The 26,487-nt window shown below is 47.4% G+C and overlaps 2 long non-coding RNA genes across 2 annotated transcripts in view; both read left to right on the top strand.

The window, feature by feature from the left end:
- The window catches only part of LOC126082829 (uncharacterized), a 41,715-nt gene extending 29,963 nt beyond the window's left edge, over positions 1–11,752 (top strand). Inside the window, exons 2-3 of the long non-coding RNA XR_007518662.1 lie at positions 563–751; positions 10,507–11,752. This is a non-coding gene — a long non-coding RNA (uncharacterized LOC126082829). The remainder of the gene's footprint in view (positions 1–562; positions 752–10,506) is intronic.
- Positions 4,582–5,706, top strand: LOC126082830 (uncharacterized). The gene is made up of 3 exons (XR_007518663.1): positions 4,582–4,736; positions 5,074–5,265; positions 5,604–5,706. It is a non-coding gene; the product is annotated as an uncharacterized LOC126082830 (long non-coding RNA).
- Positions 11,753–26,487: the final 14,735 nt, after the last annotated feature.

Below are 26,487 nucleotides of genomic sequence, written 5' to 3'. Positions count from 1 at the left end.
TACTGAAAGCTGTGGTCTTTGATCTTCATTAGTGAGTGCTTCAAGTCCTCTTCACTTTCAGCAAGCAAGGTTGTGTCATCTGCATAACACAGGTTGTTAATGAGTCTTCCTCCAATCCTGATGCCCCATTCTTCTTCATATAGTCTGCCTTCTTGTATTATTTGCTCAGCATACAGATTGAATAGGTATGGTGAAAGAATACAACCCTGATGGGATGGATTAGTGGCAGTTATATTGATGAGATCTACAAGATTAGATAGTGTCTTAAGCCGATCTCTTTTGAGATATAAAAGACAGAAGCAAGTAGAGAGACATGGGAACTTCATACAACCAAGAAGGCAGCACCGGGAGCAAAGTGTGTCCTTTGGACCCGAGGTTGTTGTGCAGAGAAGCTCCTAGACCATGGGAAGATTGATGACAAGGACCTTCCTCTAGAGTCAACAGAGAGAAGAAAGGCTTCCCTTGGAGCTGGCGCCCTGAATTCAGACTTCTAGCCTACTAGACTGTAAGAGAATCAACTTCTGTTTGTTGAAGCCATCCACTTGTGGTATTTCTGTTACAGCAGCACGAGATGACTAAGGCAATCTTGCTTTCGGCTCGTCAGCATCTGGCCTCTGGTTCTTGGGACTTGAGCCTGCAGCTTGCCATTCAACCTGCAGATCTTGGTATCTTCAGCCCCCATAGCTACATGAGTCAGGAGAAGCCTCCAGCCTGACAACTGACCCTTGGACTTTCCAGCCTCTATAACCAAGTAAGCCATTTCCTTGATATTAATCTCTCCCTTCAGAGCCCTGGTGGCACAGTGGTTAGGAGCTATGGCTGCTAACCAAGAGCCCATCTTCCGTAAAGATGACAGCCTTGGAAACCCTTTGAGACAGTTCTACTCTGTCCTATAGGGTCACTATGAGTTGGAATCAACTCTACAGCAATGGGTTTTTGGTATATAAGCTTCACTGGTTTTGCTTCTCTAGAGAATCCAGCCTAAGACAGCACCTGATGAAGTTGTTAGTTGCCATCTAGTGAGCTCTGACTCATGATCACTACATGTACAACAGAATGAAATACCGCCTGGTCCTACACCATCTTCACGAACATTGGTATGTTTGAGTTCACTTTTGAGGCAATTACATAGTGCCTTCTAACCTAGAGGACTACCCTTCCAGCACTATATTGGATGATATTCTGTTGTGTGTTGCTATGATGCTGGAAGCCATGCCACCAGTATTTTGAATACCATCAGGGTCACCCACAGTGGACAGGTTTCAGCGGAGCTTCCAGCCTAAGATGGACTAGGAAGAAAGGACTGGCAGTTTACTTCTGAAAATTAGCCAGTGAAAACCTTTATGGATCACAACAGAATTTTTTTTTACGCACTTACCACTTGCAAAGGAATCACGATAGGAATTAGAGCCTAAAGGAGTTTTGGAGCACCCGCCAGGCTATCTGCCAAGCCCCTGCATGGCTCCTCAGAATTGTTTCTCATATTTCTCTAATACAAGAGCTATTGAAAGCCACAGCAGGCTCCTTTTCCCCAGCAGTCCCCAGCCTACCTGATACTCTAGCAGGCACAGTGATTTATCTCTGGGCTTTTACGTTGGCCCTGTCTAGAGGAAAAGAGGTGAGGAGTTTGCAAGTGTTTTTAATTCAGTGTGGGTGAGCCGCAGGACTGACTTTTAATTAAAGCTGCAAAGGCTGACCAGGGAGGTGGAGATTCAAGCAGCCTGGTTTGGGGGGCTTTGAGATTGGTTTGGTCTCTGCTGAACACCTCAGACTTTGTCCATCTGTCTCATCTGCCCATGGCTTGTATGTGAAAGCCATCAGCCTGTGACAGCCAAGTTCTGTCTCAGTTGTCCAGTGCTGTTACAACAGAAATGCCACAAGTGGGTGGTTTAACAAATTTATTTTCTCACAGTTTAGGAGGTTAGAAGTCCAAACTCAGGGTGCCGGCTCTAGGGGAAGGCTTTCTGTCTCTATTGGCTTTGGAGGAAGGTCCTTGTCTCTTCAGCTTCTGCTTCCTGGTTCTTTGGAGATCTCCACGTATCTTGGCATCTCACCCCATCCCCCTCTGCGCTTGCTTGTTTAATGTCTTTTATATTTCAGAAGAGATCGACTCAAGATATACCCTACTCTAACCCTACTTCATTAACATAACAAAACAACCCATTCCCAAATGGGATTATAACCACAGGCACAGAGATTGCATTTCTAAAAGTTCCCAGGTGATGCTAACACTGCTGGTTAGGGACCAATTCCAAGAAGGACTAGTAGAGCCAAAACCAAACCTGTTGCTGTGGAATTGATTCCCCAACTCATATCGACCTCTATAGGACAGTGGCTGGTGGATTCAAACTGCCGACCTTTTGGTTAGCATCTGAACTCTTAACCGCTGCACCACCAGGGCTTCACTAGTAGAACAGTGGTTCTCAAAATTTATTATACATAAGAATCACACAGGGATTTTGTTAAAATGTAGACCCTGATTCAGTATATCTGGGGTGGAAATGCAAGTTCTCAGCAGGGGTTGAACCGGAACAAACCGGTTTGAAGCACTGGCCACCAGTGCCCTCTTAAATCAGGTTTTCCTTTGCCTGAAATTTGGTTCCTGGTCCTGGAATCTCTTGACTGTGTTTCAGTCTCCATAGCCTTTACTGGTATTTCGTTAACAAGTATAAAAACCCTTCAGAACGACGCTCCTGTGCTTTGTAAAAACTCATCCCGAGTCCTGCAGGGGTTCTAATAATTTTTTCTGTACTTTTAGAGTTGATTCCTCTGCTTTTTTTCTCTCTGTGAATACCGAGGAGTTTGAGTTTCTAAGATGCTGCTCATGTTCTTCCTTTTGCCCGGACTGTGCTCGCTTGTTTCCACACTCAGCCTGCACCCACCCCACATGTCTGCCTGTAGAATCCTGACTTACTATGCTCATCCTTCACGTTACATCCTCAAAGCCTTCATTGAAACTCCACACCCTTGTGAATCAGGCACCTGTGGTTCTAGGAGACAGTTGGTGCTCAATTAATATGTGATTGAATGGATGCGCTAATAGATGGATGGATGGCTGATTAGATAGAAAGTTGATTGGATGAATGGAGGGAGGGAGGGGAGGAGGGATGGATGGAGGCCGAGGGCCAAGTAAGGTGGTGAAATCCCACTCTGAAAAAAATTTAGGAAATATTTAAGAACTTGAACTAGCAAAGACTAAACAGAAATATTTCGGTTTCCAAGGGGGAAAAAAGTATATTCTATGTACAATGTCCACTGCTCACCTGTCAATTTGTCATACTGTGGTAGCTTGCATGTTGCTGTCACGCTGGACATTATAGTGGACAGGTTTCAGTGGAGCTTCCAGACTAAGACAAACTAGGGAGAAGGGCCTGGCAATCTACTTCTGAAATATCAGCCATTGAAAACCTTATGGGTCACATTTCTACTCTGACACACGTGGGGTTGCCATGAGTTGGAATTGACTCAGCAGCAAGGGGTTTGGGTTTTTTTATTTCTTATATGCAAAGCATTATCCTAGACACCAGCTACTCGTCATCCGGCATCCCAGGGGCATAGGAAGGCATCTGACTGTCTTCTCTCCAGCTTTCCAGTTCTAGGGAGGAGGAGAGAATGGTCTAATATAAATTAGAACTGTCAAAAGTATGTGAAATCAGCTATGGAGATTATGAAACATAAATCAGGACTTGATTTGTTTTGAGATGGAAGGGCAGTTCATTTCTAACGAAGAAAGAAAATTAAAACCTGCTCCTACCCTGTACCCTCCTCTCCCCCCACACACATTTTAATTAAGCCATCCAGTGAGGTCACCAGGATGAAGATAAAGTAGCAGAGCCTTTTCTCATTAGCCATCTCAGAGAAGAGCAGGGATGACAGTGGTTGGTTCTTTTGAGCCAGGAAGGCATCCAAAAGTGTGTGGTATAAACAAAATGTGGAGACAACCAAAATGTCCATCAACAGACGAGTAGATAAATAAAATGTGATATATGCATATACAGTGAAATACTAAACCCGTCACCGTCGAGTCAATTCCAAGTCATTGTGACCCTATAGGACAGAGTAGAACTGCACCATGGAGTTTCCAAGGAGTGCCTGGTGGAGTCGAACTGCCAACCTTTTGGTTAGCAGCTCTAGCACTTAACCAGTATGCCACCAGGGTTTCCAACAGAATACTACTCAGCCACAAAGAGAAATGAAGTCCTGATGCACGCTACAACATGGATGTAATGGATTGAACTGTGTCCCCCAAATAATGTGTCAACTTGGTTAGGCCATGTGTGGTTGTCCTCCATTTTGTGATTTTCCTATGCTTATAAATCATAATCTCTGCCTGTGGTTAAAGAGGGTTAGTGTGGGATGGATGTCACACTATTGCTCAGGCCACAACCCTGATTCAATGTGAGAGGAGTTTCCCTGAGGTGTGGCCCGCACCACCTTTTATCTCTCAAGACATAAAAGGAAAGGGAAGCTAGCAGAGAGATGGGGACCTCATACCGCCAAGAAAGCAGCACCGGAAGCAGAGTGTGTCCTTTGGACCTGGGGTTCCTGAGCCTGGAGAAGCTCCTCGACCAGGGGAAGACTGAGAACAAGGACCTCCCTCCCAGGTGGACAGAAAGAGAGCCTTCCCCTGGAGCTGATATCCCAAATTTGGACTCCTAGCCTACTTTACTGTGAGGAAATAAACTTCTCTTTGTTAAAACCATCCACTTGTGGTATTTCTGTTACAGCAGCACTAGGTGACTGAGACACCATCCACTGTGGTATTTCTGTTAGAGCAGCACTAGGTGACTGAGACACCATCCACTGTGGTATTTCTGTTATAGCAGCACTAGGTGACTGAGACACCGTCCACTGTGGTATTTCTGTTACAGCAGCACTAGGTGACTGAGACACCGTCCACTTGTGGTATTTCTGTTACAGCAGCACTAGGTGACTGAGACACCATCCACTGTGGTATTTCTGTTACCGCAGCACTAGGTGACTGAGACACCATCCACTGTGGTATTTCTGTTACCGCAGCACTAGGTGACTGAGACACCCTCCACTGTGGTATTTCTGTTACCGCAGCACTAGGTGACTGAGACACCATCCACTGTGGTATTTCTGTTACAGCAGCACTAGGTGACTGAGACACCATCCACTGTGGTATTTCTGTTACAGCAGCACTAGGTGACTGAGACACCATCCACTGTGGTATTTCTGTTACAGCAGCACTAGGTGACTGAGACACCGTCCACTGTGGTACTTCTGTTACAGCAGCACTAGGTGACTGAGACACCGTCCACTTGTGGTATTTCTGTTACAGCAGCACTAGGTGACTGAGACACCATCCACTGTGGTATTTCTGTTACAGCAGCAGTAGGTGACTGAGACACCCTCCACTGTGGTATTTCTGTTACAGCAGCACTAGGTGACTGAGACACCCTCCACTGTGGTATTTCTGTTACCGCAGCACTAGGTGACTGAGACACCATCCACGTGTGGTATTTCTGTTACAGCAGCACTAGGTGACTGAGACACCCTCCACTGTGGTATTTCTGTTACAGCAGCACTAGGTGACTGAGACACCATTCACTGTGGTATTTCTGTTACAGCAGCACTAGGTGACTGAGACACCATCCACTGTGGTATTTCTGTTACAGCAGCACTAGGTGACTGAGACACCATCCACTGTGGTATTTCTGTTACAGCAGCACTAGGTGACTGAGACACCATCCACTGTGGTATTTCTGTTACCGCAGCACTAGGTGACTGAGACACCATCCACTGTGGTATTTCTGTTACCGCAGCACTAGGTGACTAAGACAATGAAAGAACCTTGAAAGCATCACGCTGAGCCAAATAAGTCAGCAGCAAAAGCACAAAAACGACATGATCTCACTTACATGAAATCTGTAGAAGCCAAAGATCATTAGTGCTTACCGGGGAATTCGAGAAGAGCCCTGGTGGCACAATGGTTAAGCACTTGGCTGCTAACTAAAAGATTGGTTGTTTGAAACCACCCGACTGCTCCATGGGAGAAGGACCTGGCGGTCTGCTCCCGTGAAGATGAGCGCCTAGGAAACCCTAAGGGGCAGCTTCACTCTCAGTCACAAGGGGTCGCTATGAGCCAGAATCAATTTGATGGCCTCTCACAACAGCTGGGGGTGGGAGGGAGTCAGAGAAGTGGAGTTTCTGCTCGAGGGCCGTGAGTTCATGTTCAAGGTGGTGGAATGATTTGGAAAAGGATATTGAGACTGGCAGAACAACTTGAAGAATGGGATCAACATCCCTGAATTACACACGTAGAAATGGTCGAGTTGGCGTCCGTTTTGTTGTATGGATTTCCACCGCAATTTTAAAAATTAAGTGTGTGGTGTCCCTGAAAAGCTGCTTCCTTAGCTGGGTGAGTGTCCCAAATGTGGAGTGCTATGAAGAACCCAAACGTTGCTCATTCACTGATGTAGAACAGTAACTCCCCATCTCTGCACCTGCCCAATCCTGGATCTCTGACTCAGCATCCAAGGAGCAGATTGTACCCAGATGGGTTTCTGCCACCTGGTCCCACCAACAGCAGGCAGCAGGCTTAACTGCTCTCTGCTGCCTTGCCCCGGGCCCTTTCCCTTTGCAGGGCTATCTCCCACATAGCCTGCAGGCAGGTGTCACGGCCCCCGAGTGGCCCGATCCTCTGTAAGAATACCACCAGCACACTCCAGGGCATGACTGCCCAGGCAGCTGCCAGATGGGGACGTCTTGAACGGAAATATTCACACATTGAAACGGTGCCAAGTAGCAGGCGGTCCGCAAAACCAACATGGCTTTGGAGGAGACACACTGGCCCTAATGAGGGAGAGGCACACGGTATTTGTGGAAGCCCAGCTGTGGCATGCAGTGGCATCAATGTGCCTGGCTATGGTGACAGGCATCTGAGTTTGAGATCACTGAAGTTTAATGTAGGATCTTTACTGTTCCTACTACTCTTCGCTGGGAAACCATCGTCTAGGGTCTCAGCCGCTGTTGTGTATTTGCAAAGACACTTTTCCAGTTCTGCTAGCAAGGATGACCTAAATCACAGGGCCATGTGCACTTCCAGACTGGAAATTCAGCTCGAGCTGGGAGCCGGTCCAGCAGAAGGACAGAGGCCGTATGGAAGTTTCAAGGAAGAGGAAGTGGTTCTCCGTTGTGGCTGCGGGCCCACCCAACGATGCAGGGTTCAGCAGGGAGCGTGAATGAAAGCAGACGCCTCGGATGCTCCTGTGGGCACTTGGGCCAGAGAGCCACAAAGCACGGAAGGGGGAAGGGCTCTAGGCTGAGCTTTGATCTTCTGAGATCCTGTTATGCACACTCTGAACCCCAAGCATAAAGAAGGCTGAGAGGCTGAACCTCTCTCCAGTTCCTGTCCTCATTCCGTCTTCTCACTGGAAAAACACGCGAGTTCATCTCTAAATAAGCTTCCCGCCATGTTGTTGTTAGCTGCGGTTGAGTCAGCCCCCACTCACAGCAACCACATGCACAATGGCATCAGACTCATGTGACCCATAGGGCTTTTATTGGCTTATTTTTCAAAAGTAGATTACCAGGCCTTTCTTCCTAGTCTGTCTTAGTCTGAAAAACAAAACAAACAAAACACTGCTTCAAGTTGTTGCTGACTCGTAGCAACGCTGCAGGACAGAGTAGAAGTGCCCCAGAGGATTTCCAGGGCTGTAATCGTTACGGGAGCAGAAAGCCACGTATTTTTACTGCAGGGGGGCTCTGGTGGGTTCCAATCACTGACCTTTCGGTTAGCAGCTGAACACTTAACCACTGCACCACCAGGGCCCCTTTTTAGTCTGGAAGCTCTGCTGAAACCTGTTCAGCATCACCGCAACACACAGGCCTCCGCTGACAGGTGGGTGGTGGCTGCGCGTGAGGTGGATGGGCCGGGAATGGAACCTGGGTCTCCTGCATGGAAGGCGAGAATTCCACCACTGAACCACCACTCTGCAAATGATTTACCAGATGCCTACCTGTGTGTTCAGGACTGTGCCAGGAGTACAAAGTGATAGAACAGCTACAGGACTCGTGCTGTTGAGAAGCACTCAAACAAACACGCTCGCATGGTACAGCACCTCTGACCAAGGAAGCGAGGAAGGGGAGACTCGTTTCTGTGGGACCTAGTTGTGTCGCTGTAATTCATGGCAGGCTCTGGGCGGCATCTTTTTCTCCCTCTCTTTCTCCTTTCTTCCTATGTGCTTCCTCTCTGCAGGTGAGCATCAAGGATTGGATGGTGGACACTAGGCAGGGCCTGGGGACTCCAGGCACTTGGATTCCTCTGAGCTGTTGGGCTTGACTGTCTGAGGTAGTCAGTCTTCCAAATTGGTCCTGGGATCTTCAACCAGGCATTGGCTGTTGTTGTTCATTGTTGGTGAGTCTACTCCAACTCAAGGTGAGCCCACATATAACAGAAGGAAACATTGTCCAGTCCTGCACAGTCTTCATGACTGAAGGGTGCTTAAGTCCATTGTTGTGGCCACTGTGCAGTTTGTGTGCCTTCCAACCTCAGGGGCTCATCTTACAGGCATTGGCAGACTGTGCCAACCAGCTCATGGTTTTCACTGGCCTCTTGGGTTGTTCTCAGGCTCCTCTTGACTCCCAACTCCTAGACCGTCGTCCCCAAATGTCCATTGTGCTCATGTTGCTCCCTTGCTCTCCAAAATTACTATCAAGCTGCCATTTACTGAGCTCTGCAATATCCCAAGCACTGTATGGGCATTCCATGATTTCCCAGGGAGGCAAGGCTGTCCCCCATTTCAAAGTGGGAAGAAAACACTCTGGCTGAATAGCCAGTATGTAGTAGAGTCTCAATGTAAACTTGACTTGCCTCTTTCCAGAACCTGTGCCTTTTTCCTTGGAGCTTGTACAATGGGGTTTTTTTGTGTGTGTGACATAGGGAATGAGTAATGCTAAAATACCCATGAGACGCATGTGGGACTTTGCCTGGTAACTTATTAGGGTTGTAAGCGTCCTTTGTTGCAGATTCCATAGATCTCAGATTCCCCAGTTGTTTCATAAGTGTGAAGGGACTGGATGACCCCATTCTAAGCTCTGGGGGACTAGTAGTCTAGGAGGGGTCAGGACGGGCAGCCACACCTGTTAATCCTGGGGACTCTGACCCATAGGCTGGAATTCAGGGGATTTGACATCTTCAAGAATGACCCAGCCTGAACAGGGAGCCCTATCCATGAGATTCTCCCAGAAAGATCACAGTTTCACCATATATGCACACAAAAGCTGGACAACGACAAAGGAAGATCGAAGAAGAACCGACACACTTGAATTGTGGTGTTAGAGAAGAACACTGAATATAATGCAGACTGCCTGAAGAACAGGCAGACTGCCTCCGTTTTGGAGGCAGTATGGCCAAAATGTTCCTTAGAAACAGGTTGGCAAGACTTTGACTCGCTTGCTTTGGGCACGTCATCAGGAGAGAACAATTGCTGGAAAAGGACATCACGTTTGGTAAAGCAGAGGGCCAATGAAAATGAGGGAAACCCCCAAAGAGATGGACTGACACTATCGCCACAAGAATGAACTCAAACATACCAACGATTAGGAAGATGGTGGAGGACCGGGCAATGTTTCCTTCTTGTTATACTCGAGATCACCATGAGCTGGAGCTGACCTGATGACAACTAACAGCAACAATGGAAACCCTGGTGGCGTAGTGGTTAAGTGCTACGGCTGCTAACCAAAGGGTTGGCAGTTCAAATCCACCAGGCGCTCCTTGGAAACTCTACGGGGCAGTTCTACTCTGTCCTATAGGGTCGCTATGAGTCGGAATCGACTCGATGGCACTGGGTAGGTGAGTAACAGCAACAATAGATCCCAGTATTTCAGCCCTTTGATCCCACAAACAATTGCATGCTTAAAACCAAAAAAACAAACTCATTGCCATTGAGTCAATTCCAATTCACAGGGTCCCTGTAGTTGCACGCTTGGAGGTCCATGAAACCTGACCTTTGGTTTGGAAAATGTACCTCTTATCTGTGTAAGCAAATCCTTCTTTGCAAAGGTAAAAAGGGCAAATTTGGGGTATATTCTGGGAGGAGATGTGTCTGAAGAGGGGCGTTTGTCACAAAGCTTTAGAGAGGAAATGAAATGTAAACAGTCTATGTAGATGAGTTCTCAGGCACTGCTGAAATACGAGCCTCAAAAAGAAAAAGTGATTTTTATCTGCTCATATGGCATGGAGGTAGAAGCTGTGGCACTTTTACTGCCAATATAGATGTCCGGGATGATGAGAAAAAAGTCAAGGGCATATTATAGGAGGCTTGATGAATGCCATCCTGAAATCTAACTCAATATTTGAATGCTATAAATTGTGTTAAAAAATATAAGGCCAAATAAACTTTTGGGATGGGTTGTGACTGATTCAAGGCGACTGAGCTTAAACTGCCACTGATGAAATGGATGGGGGTAGAATAATGGTCTTAGCGATTTGACAAAATCCTAATAAATCCGGGATGAAACCTGATTTACTATACGCAGGAGACTTGGCAGAGCACATGGACTCAGCTCGGCTGACGCCCGTGGCTAAGATGGAAGCTGGAGCTGGAGTGTGAAATCGCCGCCATTTCAGATTCATGGCCCATCCGGAAGAGTTCCCATCGGTGACTCCGGGAGGGCATCTGCTCGGAGTAGCTGCCCACTTTTGCAAGCTTTGTGTTTTCGTTGCACGGTAATCGCACCTGTGTACCCCATTTTATCTACCCTCTTGGTTTAGAATCATCTTATCCTCCCTTACTTACCACCTCACATGCAAAGATTTCATCTTCATTTAAGAATATTGTTGTGAGGTGTCGTCGAGTTGATTTTTGACTCATAGCGACCCCACGTGACAGAGCAGAACTGCCTCATTGGGTTTCCTAGGCTGAAGTCTTTACAGGAACAGATCGCCAGGTCTTTCCTCTGTGGCCACTTGATCATTGCGCCCCTGGGGCTCCTTCCATTTCAGAATAGATGAGGGCGTTGGTGTTCGTTCAGTCCTCTAAAGGTTCACAGAATCAGACTGCGTTTAGAAGTGTATACATATCCACCAAGGATACATACAAAAATGTTTCTAACAGCAGTTAGAATGGCAAACAATTGAAACAACTCATGTATCATCAACATTGTTGTTAACTGCTGTCAAGTCAGCCCCAGACTCCCTGACGCCATAGATAAATACACTGTAGCAGAATCGTACCACCGCTCCCTGGTCCTACTGTATAATTATCCTGAGCAATCCCACGCAGAGTCCCACTGTTCGCAGGTACGTTCCTCTCGTTCTCTGGTGGGACTGAGCGAGGGTCGTTTCAAGGACCTGGCCACACCAGAAAAATAAGGCTTGAGCAACATATAGTTGTCGAGGGTTGTTGGGTTAAACATGAGACATTAAAAAACATTCAGAGAGGGTCTTTCATCCTTTGTAAGCTGCAAAATGAAATCATCTCCTTTCAGCAGCCACTTAGGAGGCAACATAATTGGTTATTTTTTAATGTATGAAGAGCGTAAAAAGAGATGTAACCCCCAGAGCTACCTTGCCTTTCCTTTTCTTATGCTTCTTTCCTGTTCCCTCCTCCTTTCCTCTTCCATGCACCCATGCACACACATGGGCACACACATGAACAAGTGCGCACACACACATACACACACAAACACACACACACAGGAGCTCTTTGCCCCAAGAAGAGTTCCTCTTCCTCTAGGAAGGTCATCCCCCTCAACAGGTGCTGTAACTCCCCAGGGACCTATGTGGGAGGGTGGGGACACAGGATAATGCCTGGTGGGTTGGCAAAACATAGTGGCAAGATTGGTTATACCATCCAGGGTCCGATGCAATGGAAAAGTCTTATGTTCTTTTCTTTTAATAAGGGGATTGACGGATCTCCAGATAAGTTAGCAAATGTAGGTGTTTAATAAGATGTTAGGGATTCCTAAACAAGGAATGAATGAGGTCACCCTTTGAACTAAACCCTGTTGTTGTTAGCTGCCATCGAGTTAGCCCCCGACTCATGGCAGCCCCCTGCTGCCCAGTCCTGCGCCACCTCCATGAAAGGTTGTAGATTGGACCACTGTGATCCATGGGGTTTCACCAGCTGATTTTTGGAAGTAGATCACCAGGCTTTTCTTCCTAGTCCATCTCAGTCTGGAAGCTGTCGAAACCTGCTCAGCATCATATCAACACACAAGCTGCCACTGACAGATAGGCGGTGGTTGTGCACGAGGTGCGGTGGCCAGGAATCACACCCAGGTCTCAAGGTGAGAATTGTACCACCAAACCACGAATGCCCTTGAACTAAACCCTAAAGCCATTGCTGCTGAGTCTCTTCCTATTCGTAGTGACCCTATAGGACAGAGTAGAACCACCCCATAGGGTTTCCAAGGAGTCACTGGTGGATTCGAACTGCTGACCTTTTGGTTAACAGCTGAGCTCTTAACCAGTGCACCATCAGGGTTCCGAACTAAACCCTAGCACCTCTAAATAAACACAGATTGATGAAAAACAAGAAATTTCTAAGACTCCTTGGAACATCACATTTACCTACAAATGGATGTACAAGGGGTCTTAGCTTTCAGTAGGTCTCTGATGTTCAAGAAAACTCTAGTTCATAGGAACAACTAGGACACAAGGGTAGACATTATTGATGCGTCCAGATGATTATAACAGAACAAAAAAATGAAACAGTTACCAGCTGGATTTTCAGAGACCATGAAATTTGGGGAAGCTGTCCAGGTTTAATTACACTGGGTGTGAAAGCTGAGGATCTGCCAATAAACTGAGGCAAAGAAAGCTTGACACTTGCTAGGTTGAATCTCCAGGAAGGTACACACAGATTTTCCTCTTTACCTTTGAGTCCTGAAGACTAAAGCCCATCATTATGTTTTATCAAACTATGAGCCAACTCATTCTTTTCTGTAAGAGCTATAAAAAGATAAAACCAAAATTCTTCAATTTCTACTTGCTAAAAGTGGCCTCCTTGCAAAGAAATCTTACTTACTTGTTCCAAGACATGCTGGGTTACTCCGTGGGATCCCAGCACCCTCCTGCTGACTACAGGTGGATAAGAAAGTGACTGTAGTGCCTAGGGGATGCAAATGGTTGACGTGCTCAGCTGCTAACTGAAAGGTCGGAGGTTAATCCACCCACAGGCACCTTGGAATAGAGACCTGGTGATCTACTTCAAAAAAACAGCCACTGAAAACCGTGTGGAGCACAGTTCTACTCTGACACACCACGAGTTGGAATCAACACCATGACACCTGGTTAAGGGAATGACTATCACAGATTTTTGTAAAATCATCAAATATGTATTGGAGCCCTTGTGGCACAGTGGTTAAGAGCAACGGCTGCTAATCAAAAGGTTGGCAGCTCAAATCCACCAGCCTCTCCTTGGAAACATGATGGGGCAGTTCTACTCTATCCTATAGGGTCACTATGAGTATTAACAGCCCTACTATAACCACATACTGTGCTAGAATCTGAGAACAGAGAGACTGAAAAAACACCAGGTCCTCTGTGTTTCCCACTCCTGAACAGACCATCATTTCACTGTGTGGTGAACGAACGACTGGAGGCCCTGACTGATGGAAATCATCCATCCATTGGAGGCCCTGACTGATTGGTGGAAATCATTCATCCACTGGAGGCCCTGACTGACTGGTGGAAATCATCCTTCGATTGGAGGCCCTGACTGACTGGTGGAAATCATTCATTGATTGGAGGCCCTGACTGACTGGTGGAAATCATTCATCGATTGGAGTCCCTGACTGGTGGAGGTCATCCATGGATTGGAGGCCCTGACTGACTGGTGGAAATCATTCATTGACTGGAGCCCCTGACTGGTGGAAATCATCCTTCGATTGGAGTCCCTGGCTGACTGGTGGAAATCATTCATCGATTGGAGACCCTGACTGACTGGTGGAAATCATTCATCGATTGGAGGCCCTGACTGACTAGTGGAAATCATTCATCGATTGGAGGCCCTGACTGACTGGTGGAAATCATCCATGGATTGGAGGCCCTGACTGACTGGTGGAAATCATCCATGGATTGGAGGCCCTGACTGACTGGTGGAAATCATCCATGGATTGGAGTCCCTGACTGGTGGAGATCATTCATGTGATTGGCTGCTAACTGAAAGGTTGGTGGTTTGAGTGCACCCGGAGGTGCCTCAAAGGAAAGTCCTGGCAATCTACTTCCAAAAACCAGCCATTGAAAACATATATATTTAGCACAATAAACTCTACAGAGCATAGTTCTACTCTGACACAAATAGGGTCCTCATGATTTGGGTGGACTCGACAGTAACCAGTAAGTGCACACCTAAGTTATATGCAGGGAATTATGGGATGTAACAGGAGGGTCAGCTAACCAAGACTGGAGGAGGGGGACCTGGAAGACTTCCTGGAGAAGGCGACCCAGGGGTTGAGTCTGAAGGGCTGAGTAGGCGCTAGCCAGGTTCAGGTTGGGTGGAGACTGCTTGAGCCGAGTTTGACAACCAGCCGTTCATGTCAATCAATAGTCAGGAAGCCTGCTGAGCTCATCAACCCCCTCACTTGACAGAAGAAGAAACCGAAGTCCAGAAAGGCAACGTGACACCTCTAAATCCAACTGCTGCTTTGTGGCACAGCTGGGACCAGAATGTGGGATGTTTTCCACTGAACGATGCCTTCCTGAGTGGAGTCCCTGGGTGGAGTAAATGGTTAAACACTTGATTAATAGTCCAAAGGTTGGGACCCACCCAGAGGCACCTCGGAAGAAAGGCCTGGCAATCCGCTTCTGAAAGGTTCCAGTCTTGAAAACCACGTGGAGCACAGGTCTACTGTGACACGTGGGGTCTCCATGAGTCGGAATCGACTCCACAGCGAGTGACAACAACAACAAGACTTCCTGAAAGGATGGACGTGCGAGGCTTGACATTTCAGGTGCTTCCCTAGAAATCCACAGTGAAGCTCACTCAAAAGCGTGCAGTGAGCTCAGGATACAAATAGCCGTTTCTTCAATGAGAATGTGCTCTTTCTTTATAATAGTGTTAAAAAGCCCAGGTGTTGGGAAAACGGGCCCTGGAAGAAAGTAATAGGAAGTAAATCCTACCTAAGCATAACAGACAAATGCTTTCTCCTTGTTTCTGGACCCCTGAGAGCCGGTAATGCCTCTATTTGTAACATTATGAATACCAGGTTTGCAACATATGTGTCTACGGGGGATAATAATTTAAATATATGTTCTGCAGACTTGCTATCTCCTGGAATGATTGTTGGCCTGAGGTCCCCCCACCCACTGAAGCAATGGGTGTAAGTAAGAGCTTCAGGGAAAGGGTGGAGACCAAGCCCAACAATGAAGTTATTTCTCATCTTTGACTAGCAAATAGGATTTCTGAGTCACTAGCAAGATAATAGCCTCCAAAGGCAGGCTTTGGGGATCAGAAATGGATTTCTAAATTCCTTGTGCTTCCATTAACGTATCCAGAGCCAGGGCTGGTGGGCTGGCTCACATAGTTTCTGTAAATCTCCGGCAGAGAAAACTAAGGCTGTAATGGACAGGAAGTGCAGGTTTCATTGGGGGCGGGGCGGGGAGGGGGGAGATCTGATCTCTGTAGGCTTGGGTATTATGGGAAGAAGAAGAGAGGACCAGGAAAGAGCCAAGATGTCAAATACATGTGTTCGTGTTTTACTTTTTTTGGAGGAATCTTCAGCGAAACCAAGAATACTAAGGTTAGTAGCCTGCTTCCCTGGGTAGACAGTCAGCAAAGCTGTGATCCTGTCCCCAGCATGGCCTAGTGGAGGCTGCAGACTGCTAGTGGAAATCTACCTGTTACCCACTGCCATCAAGTTGATTCTGACTCATAGTGACCCTATAGGACAGAACTTCCCCGTAGGGTTTCCAAGGAGTGGTTGTCTCCTTGGATTCGAACTGCCGGCCTTTTGATTGGCAGCAGTAGCTCTCAACCACTGCGCCACCAGGGCTCTAGGCGAAATCTGGTGGAGGGATATTATAGCAGCAGTTGAGGGATGAGAGGCACCGGTGGTTCATGGTAGAATTCTCACCTTCCATGCAGGGGACCCAAGTTCATTCCTGGCCAGTGCACCTCAGAAGCAGCCACCACCCAACTGTGACGTGAGGGTTTGTGTGTTGCTATGATGCTGAACAAGTTTCAGTGGAGCTTCTAGGCTAAGAAGGACTAGGGAGAAAGACCTGGTCATCTACTTCCAAACACTGGCCAATGAAAATCCTGTGGGTCACAACAGCCTGATCAACAACCAATCACGTGGCTGGCTCAGGACCAGGCAGCGTTTTGTTACGTAGTGCAGGGGCCACAATGATTACAGAGGCGGACTCGATGGCAACTAACAACAACAACTTCAGCAGCCTGGTGAGGTCAGCAGTTGTTCATGGTCTCGATGATGTTTTCCAGAGTGCCGTCCTCTAACTCTAGTCCCACAGGTCCTTCTTGGAGATTCCAAGTGCAGCCAAAGGCTCTGGGAAGTCAAGGGGGACCGGCCCCAGTGAAGGTGACGGACACCCTCAGTGAGATGGATTAACACAGTGGCTGCAACAACTGACTCAGACATACCAATAATAATCATGAAGATGGTCCAGGACTGGGCAACGTTTTCTTCTGTTAGACATGGAAGGAAGGATGGAGGGAGGGAAGGAAGGAAGGGATGGGTGGAGGGAGGGAGAGAGGGAAGAAAGGACAGCAGCAAAGGATTAGATGAGGGGGTAGTAGGAAGGCAGTGAGCAGTGTGGCAGACCAAGCAGAGTGGCGTTGAATGTTTAGTGGGAGCAGGGAGATTTCCCAGGTAAAAGGCTACAGGCTCTGAACCAAAACCAAAAAACAAACCCTTTGCCATAGAGTTGATTCAGACTCATAGAGACCCTATAGGGCACAATAGAACTGCCCCGTAGGGTTGCCAAAGAGCAGCTGGTAGATTTGAACTGCTGACATTTTGGATAGCAGCTGAATGCTTAAACATCTTGCCACCAGGATGGCAGCAGCACTTCCTGGTCTTGGAAGGACTGTCCACTAAGCATGTGAGTGCATGTGTGTATCTGTGAGTGTGTGTCTGTGTGTGAGTCTGTGTGTGTTCAGGCTCATGGTGCCACATGTCCTAACAGCTCTGTTGTACTAGGGCAGTTGGTTTTATGGGACCAGATGCTTAACAGCTTGGGTCCCCTTTTTAAGAAAACGAACATAAGATGACAACTACAAAGCTAGGGACATGGCCTCTGAAGACACCTGCACAGTGAGTGACAGGCCCTGAAGCTTGAGGTTTCTTAGCTTCAGGGTAAATCAGCCTCCTCGGATGGTGTCTGGTTTGTGTGTGTGTGTTTCCCTGAGCTCATAGCAGCAATCTGGACATCATTATTTTAAGTCTGAAAGTTTCAAATAAAGCCTCCTTTAGTGACATCTTGTTCACGATGGACACTTTGAAACACTCAGAATCCCCCTCAAAAAGAAAGACGTCTCAGTTCTGGGGATCCAGGATGACCTGCTGGGTCTGGCTCATCACATGTGCAGGCACAGTCAAGAGACTGCCGTGGATCCTCACTGCACACAAATGGGACACCCCTCCAGGGACCCTCACTGCACACAGCAGGACCTCCACAGACCCTCACTGCACACAGTGGGACCGCCCCCACGGACCCTCACTGCACACACAGAGGGCCTCCCCCCACCCACAGACTCTAAATTCTCATACAGCAAGACATTCCCCACCCCCCAAACAGATTCTCACTGCACACACGGGGAACTCCCAGAAATGCCTGGCGGATTTAGCAAGGGGTTAAACCCATACCTGTCGAGTCAATTCTGACTCATAGCGACCCTATAGGACAGAGTAGAACTGCCCCATAGGATTTCCAAGGAGCGGCTGGCTCCTTGGACTCGAATTGCCGACCTTTCGGTTAGCAGTGGAGCTCTTAACCACTGTGCCAACAGGGAAACCCTAGCAGTACAGTAGTTAAATGCTATGGCTGCTAACCAAAAAGTCGTCAATTCAAATCCACCAGGTGCTCCTTGGAAACTATGGGGCAGTTCTATTCAATTCTGCTCTATAAGGTCACTGTGAGTCAGAATCGACTTGATGGCGATGGCAATGGGTTAGCAAGCAGTTAGCTCAGCTGCTAACAGAAAGGTTGGTGATTCGAACCCCCCCAGCAGCTCCACCGGAGAAGATGAGTCAGTCTGCTTCCGTAGAGATGACAGGCTCAGAAACCCTATGGGGCAGTTCTACTCTGTCCTGTGGGGTTGCAGTGAGTGGGAGTGGTCTCAGTGGTAGTGGGTTTGGTGTGGAGTTCCCGTGTGGGTAGGTGGGTCTTTGGAATCCAGGAGATGTGAGCATCTGTGTAATCTGTCCTCAGTGGGAACCCCGAGGAGTGAGACCTGAGGCATTGGAGTCATCGCAGATGGCATTTTTGTCTCCCCACTTGATGGGGAAGTCTTTGAGGCCATTGTCTTATTCATCATCACAACTCTCCCTACCCCCGATCACACTCATTCCTCCTAACACAGTTCCTGGTGTATGTTGTGTTCACACTGTGATTATACGTGTAACAAACAAATAATGGACACAGGAACAAAATACCTCGTTCAGAAGTGTGTCCGCTGGCCTGTGCCATCCTTCATTCTTGATCAACTCGAGCTCTGTCCCTGGGCTCTTGGTCCCCATCTATCTGCCATGAGAGAATGAATGTTGCTATCATAGCCTCATTCCGTCTGACATTTAGAATTATAGGACGCCGGAGCTGGCATGGGCCTTCGAGAAAGAGCCTAATGCCTATGAAATCTCAGCTCCATACAGGAAAACCTGAGGCAGATTTCAGCAAATTCCCATTTATCTGAAATCCAAGTAAGTTGGAAGTGCAAAGGACTAGAATCTTTTATACATCTCATGGCATATTGTTAGCTATAAACATACCTTATATTTGCAAAGGTTTCTATGGGATATCGAATTCTTTCACTTTCTGTATTTCACATTGATGGCTCATTGAGTCCTCATAATATCATTTTAGGTAGCCATGGATTTCCCCATTTCACAAAGGTCAGGCCTCTTCAAAGTGTTGAAAAGCAAGGATGTCACTTTGAAGACTAAGTTATGCCTGACCCAAGCCATGGTATTTTAAATTGCCTCACATGCATGTGAAAGCTATACAATAAATAAGGAAGACCGAAGAAGAACTGATGCCTTTGAATTATGGCATTGACGAAGAATATTGAATATACCATGGATTGCCAGAAGAATGAACAAATCTATCTTGGAAGAAGTACAACCAGAATGCTCCTTAGAAGCAAGGATGGCGAGACTTCGTCTCATGTATTTTTAGACATGTTATCAGGAGGGACAAGTCCCTGGAGAAAGACATCATGCTTGGTAAAGTAGAGGGTCAGCAAAAGAGAGGAAGACCCTCAACGAGCTGGATTGACAGAGCTGCAAGGACGGCTCAGGCACAGCAATGATTGTGAGGAAGGTGTAGGACTAGCCAGAGTTTTGTTCTGTTGTATATAGAGTTGCTATGAGTTGGAACCGACTCGACAGCACCTAACAACAACCCAAGGCAATTTGCCCTGAATCATTCAGCTAGCAATGGCAGCTGGATTCAAAGTGGTCTACAGGTTCTAGGTTTAATTATCCACCACGTGGTAGAAAGCTTACCATTCCGTGAGCACAAATAGGCAGGCTGGTCGCCAGCATTTCCTTGATAAGAAACACAGCTTCTCTCAATCTTCTGTCTCTTCTATAGCTCCAGAGACATACGGCAAAGTTAGAGCTGTAAGTTAACACTGTTGTACCTAATTCTCTGAGTTGTGATAGGGTCTGCGCTTAGAGCTATATTGGGTAATCAGTTGCTATCTGGTTGACTCACGGCGACCCCATGCATGTCAGAGTAGAACTGTACTCTTTAGAGTTTTCAGTGGCTGATTTTTCAGAAATAGACTGCCAGGCCTTTTTTCAAGGTGTCTCTGGGTAGACTTAAACTGCCAACCTCTTGGTTAACAGCTAAGTATGTTAACCTTCTGCACCACCCAGGGACTCTGACATCCATGAACAGAGGCAAAATTCTTTAGTTTGAGCCCCTACCACCTATTATACGTATATTGGTCAGTCTTTGGTATTAATTATTTTGGGGCAGGGTGGGTCTCAGCTAGGGTCCCTGAGTGCTGTAAATTGTTTTCACTCATCTACCAACCTAAAGGTTGAGGGTTCAAACCCACCCAGCAGCGCTGCAGAAGAAAGCCCTAGCAACCTCCTTTTGTAATGATTACAGCCTAGAAAACCCTATGGAGCAGTTCTACTCTGTAACACATGCGGTTGCCATGCGTCACAATCAACTGGATGGCAATGGCTTTGGTTTTGGGGGCTCAGCTTGAGAGCCTTGTCTGTCTTCCTTCTTGGATTCAAACTTGTCTGCACATACCCAGAGGGTCCATGGGGTGGTCTACCTGAGGCCTCTTTGCTTGCAGGAGCCAGGACCCTGATGGGAAAGACTCCCCTACGGAGGGGTGAGTGTGTGAAAGCTCCAAGCTTGGAGCACGTATGTCACTCAGATCCCCTCCTGCACCAGCCCTGTGGTCTCACAGCCAAGGAAGTTCAACAGGAAGTAAAAGCTAGAAGAGCTGTTTCTCAGAGTCTCCGAGGACATCCAGAGCGCAGATGAGCCATCACCGATTAGGCAGCTCAGTGCCCCTGGTTTGGGCAGAACCAGGAAGTGGCCCTGGTGGCTTTGCAGTGACCTGGGGGCTTTTGGGGCCTCAGCAGCAGACAATCACTGCTGGCATCTAGTAAGGGAGGCTAACAAGGGCAGAAGCAGGCAAGCTGAAGCTCTTGAAATTTTGATAACCAAACCAAACCCACTGCCATCAAGTTGATTCTGACTGATAACAACCCTGTCAGACAGAGGAGAACTGATCTATAGGGTTTCCAAGGAGCGGCTGGTGGGTTCAAACTGCCAACCTTTTGGTAAGCCGCCTGAGCTCTTAACCATGCAAGTTGCAGCAAAACCAGAGGATAATGTCACAGAATAATATTTTGAAACATTAATGGTGGTCTTAATTTTCCAATTAGTTTCTATTTCCCCGCAACCTTTGACCTTTCCCTACTCCAAGCTCAGACATAGAGGTATTCATTATCGGGGAGAACTGATGTTGTTGAAAAACAGACAAAAGCCTATGAGTTTCAAAAGCTTACCTGGGAGGGTATTTAAGGCATAAATAATAGATTTGGCCACATACCTGGTGTGTTAGGGGAAGGCTTCTTACCTCTAGGCTAGATAAACCTCGCTACCGTGGAGTTGATTCCTACTCATAGCAACCCCACTGGACAGAGTACAACTGCCCCATAGGGTTTCCAAGGAGTGCCTGGTGGATTTGAACTGCTGACCTTTTGGTTAGCAGCCAAGCTCTTCACAACCGCGCCTCCAGGGCTCCACCTTCTCCCTCCCGGGGTGTTAATGAATAGGGTGGTGACAAGATCAGGTGGTGGCAACAGATAAGACACTGAGAAAGTTCAAGTGAAAAATAGCTCATTTGGGCCCTGGATTGGGAATAAATATTCAGCTAGCTCGATAAAGATTGCCCTGAATTCAGGGAATGGGGAGTGGGAAAGTCGCTGAGGGGTGGGGGGTGGGGGGGGCAAAAGGTTTGCTGTCATCTACCAACCTAAAAGTTGGCACTTCGAACTTACCCAGTAGTACTGTGGAGGAAAGGCCTGCAATCTGCAACCGGAAAGATAATAGCCAAGAAAACCCTATGGAGCAGTTCTACTCTGTCACTTGGGGTCACCATGAGTCACAATCAACTCTATGGCAACAGGTTTTATTTTGGGGAGAGGAGGGCAGGGGGAGTGAAAGAGATAGGAAGGAAACCCGGAATAGGTGTATGTGACGGAGTGGGGGGGTGCATGGGGGTGTGTTCTTCTTGCCCTGTCACTAACCTGGGGGGTGGTGCTTGCACCTCCATTTTGATCTGGGAAATCTGACAGCAAAGAAGCCTTGAGCCACTTTGTCCTAAGTAGTGACCAGGGAAAGGACCAGGCCCTTGAGAAGTTGTGGTGTGGTTAGGTACACGGATCCCTGCGCAGTCTTGCTGTAGCTCAGCATGGTGGGGGAGCCCCAGAATCTCTCCCTGCCCTTGGTCAAGGAGAAACCCCGGTGGTGTCATGGTTAAGTGCTGCGGCTGCTAACCAAAAGGTCGGCAGTTCAAATCTATCAGGCGCTCCTTGGAATCTCTATGGGGCTAGGGTTGCTATGACTCGGCATTGACTTGACGGCTTGGTCAGGCTTGGCTGCAGCTGCTAGAACTGCACCCAAGAGGCCTTTCAGTGGGGATGAGGGACAGCCTGATTATTGCTTTTGTTAAAAATAATCAAAATTTACTGAAATTTGAACACAACGCTTATTCTGAGCAGTTATCCTATACGCGTATAGGGAGACCATTTTGGTTTCAGAAAAAGCAAATGGCTCGAAGAAGCTAGGTACAATGAGGCTTATGAAGAGGGAAACCCAAGATCCATTGCCATTGAGTCGATCCTGACTCATAGCTACCCTATAGGGTAGAGTAGAACTGCTCCATAGGGTTTCCAAGGAGCAGCTGGTGGATTCGAACTGATGACCTTTTGGTTAGAAACCAAGCTGTCTAACCACTGTGCAACTGGAGAGGGGGAAGAAATATGAAAGATCAACCATTGGCTAATCTTAACGTGATTGATTGAAGCCGGCCCTCCCCCTTTACTGGTGTAACTGATATCAGGTGACTTCTGGCCAGGCTACTAATGATTTGGCCTTTCACCCACCTGCAGCCCTGAAATGTCTGGGGATTCAAATTAGGAGGTAATGGTTTGACAACTAACCTTTTCTTGTGGGATTAAGACAAATTACATTTACATTTACATTGCTGTAGAGCAGTTTCTGGCAGGCTTGTGCAGTTTGGGTCAGGCTTTTTTACGGTTAATATTTGGTTTCATGGATAAGAAAAACCTTAACATCAAAGTAAGATGTTTGTTCTCAATTTTCCCTTTCGACACTTTGATGGATAAATGAAGTTCAGGTGGGAGTGGGACGTCTCAGCAAAGCGATGATGAACCCAAGGACCAAGTGTCCTGTTTTTCACAGTAAGACCCTCTGAACCCCCTCCCTACGCTTACGCACAACCCTCGGGAAAGGGGGATACCAAAACACATGGTGATGGTATCTGTGCGAGTCGGAATTGACTCTACAGCAGGGTTTTTGTTTTTAACTCCGACGCAGGAGTGGGAATGGACTCGTCAATGGTTACCTGAGAGAGAGACACGCAGGTAAGTTTTAACTGTGCTGTGAAGCATAAGAAAGGCATTGTGATACCTGTCGACCTGTTGCCATTGAGTCAATTCCAACGCCACAGGGTTTCCCAGGCTAATCTTTACAGGGAACCCTGGTGGCTCAGTGGCTAAGAGCTTAGCTGCTAACCAAAAGGTCAGCAGTTCAGATCCACCAGCTGCTCCTTGGAAACCCTGTGGGACAGTTCTACTCTGTCCTATAGGGTCACTATGAGTAGGAATTGGGTTTGTTTTTTTTAATCTTTACAGAAGCCAACAACCACACCTTTCTCCTGCAGAACAGGGTCTGAACTGACCTTTCAGTTAGCAGCAGGGTGCTTAACCACTGCACCACCAGGGCTCCTCTACATTTAAGGTAATGGGCTTCAAACCAGGATTAAGTAAATCCCAGGGGACACCTGGGCAATGACTGGAGTTCCCAGGTCCTCTTTCCAGTTGCCGTCAAGTCATTCTGACTTACAGTGACCCCGCGTGTGCCAGAATAGAACTCCGCTCTGTGGGGTTTTCAGAGGCAGACTTTTCCACGGTAGATTGCCGGGCCTTTCCTCCTTTCTGTTGGCTTCAACAAACAGAATTCTATTTATTCGCTCAGAATTCAGGAGGCTAGAGGTCCGAATTCAGGGTGTCAGCTCCAGGGGAGGGCTTTCTTTCTCTGTGGGCTCTCGGGGAACGTCCTTGTCATCAGTCTTACCCTGGTTTAGGAGTTTCTCAGAGCAGGAGCCCCAGGTCCAAAGGCCACGCTCCGCTCCCGGCTCTGCTTGCCCGGCGATAGGAGGTCCCCTGCCAGGGCTTTCTCTCGTGGTGCCTCTAGGTGGGCTGGAACCTCCAACCTTTTGGTTAGCAGCCACCAGCAGGACCCCAGGTCCTCTTTAACCCTCCCAGTTTGGAAGACGTGGAGGGCAGGAGTGGCTTTATAATTGACAGAAGCTTTTTACACGCGTCTTCTCACTTGGTCCCCCGACAATTTTAGGAGACGGGTGTTGTTTCACCCTTTTTGGAACTGAAGAAACAGTGTTTTAAAGGTGTTAAGTAATTTGCTCAAGATCCAACAGAAAATAGCTTTCCCAAATGGGAAATGAACCTAGCCTTGTACTTTAAATCAAACGTCTTTTTTTTTTTTTTTTTCAAATATACCCACTGGTCCAAAAAAACCAAAAAAAAAAAAACCCAAACTTGTTGCCGTCAAAATGATTCTGACTCATAGCAAACCTGTAGGACGGAGTAGAACTGCCTGATAGGGTTTCCAAGGAGCGTCTGGTGGATTCAAACTGCCAGTGTTTGATCAGCAGCCAAGCTCCTAACCACTGTGCCACCAGGGCTCTGGTCCAGGTGAGGGTAGCCAGTTAATCATGGTTTTAAGAAATAAATAAGTTTCTGTATTGGTCAGGATGGGTGGAGTTATGCTGTGTGACCAGAAACAAAAGGCCCTCTCTAGAGGTGACAGAAGAAGGTTGAAAGCCTGGGGCTCGTGAGGGACATGCAACAGAGCAGCTACCAGGGCAGCAGGCGGAGCCCAAGGCCCGGCTCCCCGCCACCCCCAGTTCTCAGCCCACCCAGCCATTCTTTTCTTGTTGTTAGTGGCTGCGGTGGTGAAGGTTATGTGTCAACTTGGCTAGGCCATGGTTCTTAGCGGTTTGGCAGGTGTTAAGTAATCATCCTCCATTTTGTGATCTGATGTGACCCGCCAGTCAGTTGGAAGGGGGGTTTCCTTGGGAATGTGGCCTGCCTCCATTCTATATGGATGTTCTGGCAGAGTTTGCTCTCTCTCATCCTCCACCCGACTCTTCATCATCTGACCTCTGTTTCTTGGGACGTGAGCCGGCAGCCTGCACCTGATGTGCCAATTTGGGGATTTGCCAGCTCCTGCCACCCTGTGAGCCAGCAGCCTGACCTGCTGATTTTGGGTTCGTCAGCCCCTGTAGCCACGTGAGTCAGGAGAAGCCTCCAGTCTGACATCTGACACACAGATCTGGGACTTGCCAGCTTCCACAACAGCATGAGCGATTTCCTTGAAATAATCCTCTCTATCTTCATATATATGGTTTAATGGTTTTGCTCACTTGGAGAACCCAGCCTAAGATAGTTGCCATTGGGTCAGCCCTGAGTCATTGTGACCCTGTGTACCACAGGACAAAATGTTGCTTAGTCTTGTACCATCTTCATGATTGATCGTTGGCACGCTTGAGTCCATTGTTGCAGCCACTGTGTACTTTGAGTGCCTTCTACCCTAGGCGGCTCATCTTCAACACTAAATCAGACAATATTATGCTGGGATCCTTAGGTTCCCCCCCTCCACACACACGTTTGTCTATAATTTATTATATACTGCAGTATTGAATTTTAAACTACAATTAAAAACAATAAAATTAAACTTCAAAAAGAGCAATGGAACAAGAAAATACACGTGACAACTAGAATTCACACCTCTAATATACAAGGAAGTGGTTAGGCTTCAACGCTCTCACTGCCGTGGCCCAGGTTTGATTCCCGGTCGGAGAAGCCTTTCTTGGAGCCCTGGTGGCACAGAGGTTAAGAGTTTGGCTGCTAACTAAGAGGCTGGCAGTTCAAATTCACCATTCCATCCTTGGAAACCCTATGGGGCAGTTCTAGTCTGTCCTCTAGGGTCACTAGGAGTCAGAATCGACCTGATGGCAAAGGCTTTGTTTTTTTAAACATATAAAGAGTCTTAATATTTATAAAAATACAAAGATTTCAGACAGCTAAATTGGCAAAGATGATTCATACAAGAGGAAAACAAGTAATAGGTAAATAATTCCATACTAGTCAGGCCACCTATGGAGTGTTACAAGTGTTTATTTAAGCAAATTTTATTAAAAAGGGAATATAGAAGAATTAAAATATGTTGGAGAGACCAGTGAGAAGGAGCGCAGCTCCTAAGCAATTTCACATGAGGAATGGTGAGCAGTGAGGCTCCTGGGGGAGAGGAGCTGAGGCTTCCTAGGGCTTTCATTGACTGGTTTTCAGAGGTAAATGACCAGACCTTTCTTCCTAGTCTTAGTTTGGAAGCTCTGCTGAAACCCGTCCACCATGGGTGATTCTGCTGGTATTTGAAATACCGTGGCCTAGCTGCCAGCATCCCAGCAACATGCGTGCACCACAGTGGCCTGTCTTCATACCGTAATCTGTGAAGCATCTCTGGGAGGACAGCCTCTG

Source organism: Elephas maximus, chromosome 9, assembly GCF_024166365.1.
Source record: "Elephas maximus indicus isolate mEleMax1 chromosome 9, mEleMax1 primary haplotype, whole genome shotgun sequence".
Taxonomy (NCBI): Eukaryota; Metazoa; Chordata; class Mammalia; order Proboscidea; family Elephantidae; genus Elephas; species Elephas maximus.
Note: the sequence above shows the minus strand (reverse complement) of the source record. Positions and strands in the feature narration are given on the sequence as shown.